Below are 7,187 nucleotides of genomic sequence, written 5' to 3'. Positions count from 1 at the left end.
TTAAGATTTACCCTAGTATCAGGGTTAAACCTGTTTCAGTCTGTCATTCCATTGCTTAAAGTGCTGTGGAACTCAAGGGTTTCTATTTGCACGTTTAGCAAATCAATTTATTATAACCTGTCATGGCTTAGAACTTGCTTCCTGCAGTTGGAGGTGTAAAGTGTGCTTTTATTCCTCTAAAAATACTTGTTAAAAAAATCTATTTTTTTTTTTTTTCTTTCTAAGTGCATTGATTGTGGCAAAGAGCGCTGCTTGATAGCTCTGTAAGCTGCACACTCTTCGTTATGCTCAGAGCAGACAACGGACAGTCAGACCTCCTCCCATAAACCCCAAAACGTGCAGCTTTTCACCCAAGTGCAGCTGCTTTTATATGCTCTTGCTGAGGCTTTTAGCAATGCTCACAGTTGCTGACCACCAGGAACTGGAGTGATACCACTCCTGATTGCTCCTAGACTCCTGAAAAGGTTTTGTGGGAACTAAAAAACTGTTTTATTCATTTTGCTTCAGGCTGTCATGATGCTATAGTCTGAACCACCCCTAGCTTTAGAGCTGCAGAATCCCTGGGAAGTTCAGGAACCTGACTCTGTGGTGACCTTTTCTGAAAAAAAGGTCAGCATACCACATGCAGACTTGCCAAGTCGACTGCTTTTCCCTGTAGACTAGTGCTTTGTGGTCTTATCCATGGATCTGTTAGGAAACTTGGACAAGCTACTTTTTGTTATTTCAGGCACAAATTGTTTGTTGAATGGAGCTTCGGACTAAATAAGAGTGATTTCAATACAATGGAAGTAAATGTAGAATTGAAAGTGCTTACAAATCATCCTGTGGCTCCCTCTACATTATCTCCAAATTTTTACAATTTTAATGAAGATTTCTTAAATTAATTCATAGGACTTGATTCTGGAAAATCTCACTCTCCCATTTTTTTTTAATTATTTTTTATTTTTTCCCCTCAAATTTGAAAGGGGAGTGGGACTTATTTGGTACATTGGTATGTATTGGTACATCTTCTAACTGTTTGAATTAGCTTGGGATCAAAAAACAGCCTCATTACTGCCACCTCATTATTGCTACATAATTGTTTCCTGTGCCAAAGATTTTTTAGCATGTTTTTTATTTCCTCTTTGTCAAGGGGACATATTTTTTTTTTTTTGGGTACAAAGTCTGGACAGGCCACCGCTAAGTATTTTAAATACAATCACAGATTGTTTTCTCAGCTGGGGATGGCTTTGGGTGGCAGTTTTGCTTTGACAGTGGCTTGGGGCTTTTTGATTTTAACTAAAAATTAAATATGGTCCAGAACAAATGTGTTCTTCCCATCCTCTTCTGTTTGTGAGATAAATCATTGTTAATATGGAAAACACTGCAGAATTTGAAGATAGTATTGTATTAAACTTCTCTGGTATCATATTTTTCCCTACTTTCCTTATCTTCAGATGAGGTTGTTACCTGTTTAGGGCAAGGATTATGTCTTTGTGTAGTATTAATCAGCTAATATATTTTTGGGGACCGTGATATAAATATTTCTCTTAATATTTTAGAAGTAGGCTCTTATCTGTAACAATTATTTTTACCTATTAAATGTTTCAGGTCAGATTCTCAGTTCTTCTAGGTCACCAGACCTGTACAGAAAGCTGCAGAGATCTGCTGATTTATAGCTGCTACATGTCTGTCACAGCATTCATGCAATTGTTTGAATGATTTGAAATATAATCTCCAACTAGAAATGTGCACGCTGTTAATGATTTAAAACTTTATTTATGTGACTGTAGCAAACATATATGCCAGTCAACAGCAGCTTCTGTAATGTATATTGCCAGGTCATTGTCCAGTCATGCCCACAAAGCCTCCCCAGTAGACACACAATTCAGATGCTGGCCACAGATGTGCCGTTGGGAAGCAGGGGCTCTGACGTTGTGCTGGTAGGCATCAGTGAGCCACGGACTGATCTGAGTGCAAGATGTTATTCTATTAATTTTTTATTAACCACATAGGAAGCCTCCGTCAAGATACTTACAGCAAAGTCGGAACGTGTCAAATTCCTGCGTGAGTCACAGACCAAATGCTGTGGATCAAAAGCTCAGTTGTTGAACTTTGCATTGGGCTTTATAAGAATAACTTGCACTTGAGAGCCTCAGTCATACCTGTCATGCTGTGGGCTCTGCATTCAGATAGCTTTGCAGTGCTACAGCTCAGCACAAATGTCTGTATTTAGAAGGTGTTACGTGCTTTATGAAATAACTTGCTATCTAACCTGTGTATCAGTAGCTATACAGGTAGTGAGTAAAGCTCACATCAATGGTGAAAAAGCAGTGGAATACGTGCCAGTTGGCTCTTTGGTTGTTTTATGATACAGCTGGCTCAACTGCCTCAAATCAAGTTTTATGATACAACTGGCTCTTCACTTGTTTTATGATACTTTTCCCATCAAGTTGCATCTGTTTCAGAAGAGTGATGGATCTGAATCTGTGGGCCTCCTGTCCTTTGGTATTATCAAAAGGACAGAGTGAGGTATTTTGAGTCTGGCAGCACTACTGGCTATTTTGGCTGGTGGTGTGTGGGATAAAGTGGGATTGCCCGTTACCAGCTCCATGGGTATGTTGTAGCAGCAAATATTTGGTCGTCTCTATGGGTTGTACGTACTGACAGGACACTTGGGGTGCTGTCCTAAAAAGAGGAAGGAGACTAGAAACGATGCATAGCCTAATGCTCGTATTTACACAAGTGCTACGTTTGGATAATGGAGGCAATGTTGGACTTTACAGCACGATCCTTGATTCTGAGGCTGTAAAACTCTGGTACAGGAAGAACTAAGACTTTCTAACAATCATTTTGTTTATATGCAACAACTTTTAAAACATTTTCCACAACTTTGTAAAGAACCTGCCTTTGCTATGACTACTGACTTATAAAAAGCCTGCTGCCTTATTTTGTCCGAGTAACAGTCATTTAATAGACATTCAGTATTGGTCCACTGTCTTAACGAGGTAAAAATGACCATTAAAACTGCAATAATGCAATAATTCCAGCTCATCGCTCAAGTATTTTGAAAGCACTTATATAATCTGCACTTCTCTTAAAACATGAACTAATACCTGTATTTTTCTAGATTTTTTTTTTTTTTTTTTTTTTACAAGAGCACCCACCACACAATGTCATTGGACAAACTCAGTGAAAGCTACAAAAGAATAAAATATGACCCACTGATACTAAACTTATTTGAAAGTCCCTTCCTCTACACAGTCCTCTGAGGTGTTTGGGTTTGCAGCTTTGTGGTACCACACCTGTGTTTGTTCCGTGGTGAGTGCATCTTTTACATTCCGTGCGTTGTCTAGCTTTTTAATCCACATGCGGATGCATGCACATTTATTCACACTGCAGTGAGCAAAAGTCCTCATAAAGAACTGATATACCATGCAACACCTTCATGGAGAGGGTGTTCAGGCATTGGAATGGGCTGCCCAGGGAAGTGGTAGAGTTCCCATCCCTGGAGGTATTTGAGAGGCATGTAGACATGGCACTAAAGGACATGATTTAGCAATAGGAATTGGTAGGTCAGGTTGATGATTGGACGTGGTGATTTTGAAGGTCTTTTCCAACCTGGATGAGTCTATGATTCTATAACACAGGAGAAATGTTGTAGGAAAGTCTATGTAGAAAAGGCTTTTAGACAGCTGTGTTCATTGAAGTGTGTACAAGTGAAAACAGACAACTTTGTCTCAACACTAAAATAGTTTGTTGATTAAAAGAAGATACCCAATATGCAAAAAATACTTGTGTTTTAAGCATAAAATGAACGTGTTACATACGTGTTTGGTATTCCACAAATATGTGAGATAAAATTCAATATGCAATTATGTGAAATTGTTTACTATATTTGGTTAATTCCTCCCATTCTCTCATACCTTAGTGTTCAGTGATAGGGATTCAAGTCTGTGACATCTGTTCTTCACTTACAGTGTGTGACTTTTAGAGTTACAAATGTTCATTTGCAAAAGCAACAGGGAAATATGTACCACATGTAATATAAACATTGTACAGCATCTACGCAGTGTCAGCTCAGTTAACTAGATGCTGAGACTAGATTTATTGGAAGATGAGTATTGAAAATTAATCTAACAAAAATAATAGTCCTTCCCTCCTAGCCCTTAGAAGACCTTGTGCACTTCATTCACCCTTGTAAATGAACATTTAAATGGACTACATATTTATGCAATTTTTCTGTAAGGAATTTATTTTATTTTTTTTTTCAGAGAAAACATCATTTCAAACAAGGAGAAATGTGGTGGAAGATATTCCTTCCATTTTCATCTCTGCTTAGACAATTTTTCCTTCTTTAATGAACTATTTACAGGAGATGCCACTCTTTACAATAGACATATTTTGATAATTTCAATTACAAATTTTCACAAAGTAAATCCATCTTGATCCTTCTGAAATGGCAAGTAGTTAAAATATATCTTGAACATTTTCCTCCAGTGGTTTCAAATGGTCTATTTAAATGCAGGCTATTCTTACTAATATTCCTTACTGACAATCTCTGATATCACAATCTAAATTTATATCTTTCAGGCTGCTAGAGATTGTTCTGTGAATTAGCAACAGAGTACTATTGCTGCTGATAAAATACATTTGTAATTTATCGTGTTGCTGTATTGCTTTTATGATAGTCTCTGTGAACTATCTTCAGGACTTAGTTCAATTTTAACCAAAGATGCAAAATCTGGCAATCCCTGTCTTATATTTCTATTCAAAAACAAGCAAACAAATAAACAGTGGAAAACATATATATAATAAAACAAAGCTAGAATCACAGAATATCCTGAGTTGGAAGGGACCCACATGGATCACGAACTCCTGGGTACCCAGAGGACCACCCCAAAATCAGCCCATGTGTCTGAGAGCACTGTCCAAACACTTCTTGAACTCTGTCAGGCTCGGTGCTGTGACCGCTTCCCTGGGGAACCTGTCCCAGTGCCCAACCACCCTCTGGGTGCAGACCCTTTCCCTAACCCCCAGCCTGACCCTCCCCTGTCCCAGCTCCATGCCGTCCCCTCGGGTCCTGTCACTGTCCCCAGAGAGCAGAGCTCAGCGCCTGCCCCTCTGCTCCCCTCCTGAGGGAGCTGCAGGCCGCCATGAGGCCTCCCCTCAGCCTGCTCTGCTCGGGGCTGAACAAACCAAGGGACCTCAGCCGCTCCTCATATATTTTCCACTCCAGACCCTTCATCTTTGTAGTCCTCCTTTGGATGCTCTCTAATAGTTTTATGTTCCTCTTATGTTGTGACACATGAAACTTTACCCAGTACATGAGGTGAGGCCTCACCAGCGTGGAGCAGGAACTAGATGAAGAATCCCCAGATGCAAGTTTTATCTTAGCTAAGCTAAGATACTTAGCCTCCACTTGCCTCCTTTTACAAGCAGCCAAAAGAAGCTCCTTCCACCAGTAACTCAGAGGATCTACACATCTCTTGGCCAGGGAGCAAGATAATTTTCCTAGAATAAAGTCAGGCCTGGAGAAATGACTTTGCATTTTCTGTTAGACACAATTCCTGCTTTGTACCATACTACAGTGTTCAGTACTCGTCAAATACCATATAGGACTGCAGTGTTTGTCATCATCAGACAGCACTTGTCACATTCCTGTAGTCATCAGACAATAAGAGGGGGATTTTTTTTTTTGCTTGTTTTATTTTAAAGAGGGAAACTATTTGATCACATTCTTGCCATTTAACTTGATGCAACCCTAGATGTAGAAAGTGATTCTGTATTTTGCATGCTGAATATATAATCCCATTCTCATTCCTCACTATCAAAGATATCTGGTGATCTCATGTGGAAGGTAGAGTGCTGTGTCACAGTCACCATATTTGGTTCCTTTGGAGCTAGGCAACCCCAGCTTAGCCTAATCCATATAACAACATTTCTTATTAAGAGGGTTCTTTTTTAGAGTATTGATAGTACTTGGCAAGTATGGAGAGCTGCATGTGCTAGATGACTGCTTAGTTAATTGTGGAATTTGATTTTCCTTTATTTCATGAGCCAACTTGCAGATTCTTTCAAGAGCATTTGAAAAGCTTTTTTGAAGCACCAGAAACCAAGCTGGGGAGGACCTTGGGTAACAATCATCTGTGTTCTGAAGAGCCCAAAGCTGTCCTGACTTCATCCACACTCATGCTTGTTGGAAAATGTTTGTTAATGCATTTTATTAAAATAATCTAATCTGAAGGCAAGACCACAAGACCAGATCCAAAGTTCTTTGAAGATATCTGAAGAACTTTAAACGATTTCCCTGTACAGTGGAGATGGCCACTGTGGCAGGGGAACAGTTTTTAAGCAGTGTGAAAATGTCTGCAACTGTCTTTAAAACATTTCTTCCAGCCTCTCTTCTTCTTTATCTTGCCAATTTCATGCTTGCTTCTATCCTGACCACTGTAGTGACCAAATCAGTTCTTAAAGTGCAAGCTCCTCTTGATGTTTTCCAAAACCTCAACACACAGTTCCTTTTTCATTCTAGAGCAAGCAGATCCAGGAGTCCTTTTTTTCCTCTCCCTGTGCCAGGAGCTTAAGGGAGGAAAAGAAAAGAGGATGAGGAGAGGAGCCACAGTGGCAGAAGAGGGTTCCTTCCTTAGGCAGTTTCTAATAGGTGCTCCTTTTTGCAGACTGATTATAAATGAGATTTTTCTGAGTTTGTGACCTATTTCAAAGTAAGTGCTGGATGCTGACACATTTTGTCTTTGCTCAGCTGTGGACAGTGGGCACTTGTTGCTGAGAAAGTGCTTCACCCAGTCCACTCCAGTGGGTAAATCAGCTTCTATCTGGATTTTATAAAAAGGGTCTTTACTCCCCCCCCCCCCCCCCCCCCCGCCCCACTATCCTTCCCTGAGCCTTCAAGCATGTTTATTCAAATGACATTGTTGAAGGGGAGCTTGTAGAAGACCCAGTTAAGATCCTATAACATTTAAGCACCTCCCCCTGGCCAGATTTTCATTTGACTTTTGCCAAAGTTAAGAAGGAAAGAAGTCTAATAGCTTTGAATTTAATTTTGAGTAAATTTAATTAGATGACAATTAGAATTGCCTATAGCCATACAGGTTTGGTATAAACTACTGCAAAGCCAAGATAAAACGAAAGTGTTATGCATTTCTTAAAGGGCAAAACAGTGCATGAGAATAACCACCAAGTGTGTG

The sequence above is a fragment of the Aythya marila genome, assembly GCF_965140915.1.
Source record: "Aythya marila genome assembly, chromosome: 2".
NCBI classification, from domain to species: Eukaryota; Metazoa; Chordata; class Aves; order Anseriformes; family Anatidae; genus Aythya; species Aythya marila.
The sequence above is the reverse complement of the archived record's forward strand: the minus strand, read 5'-3'. Positions refer to the sequence as shown.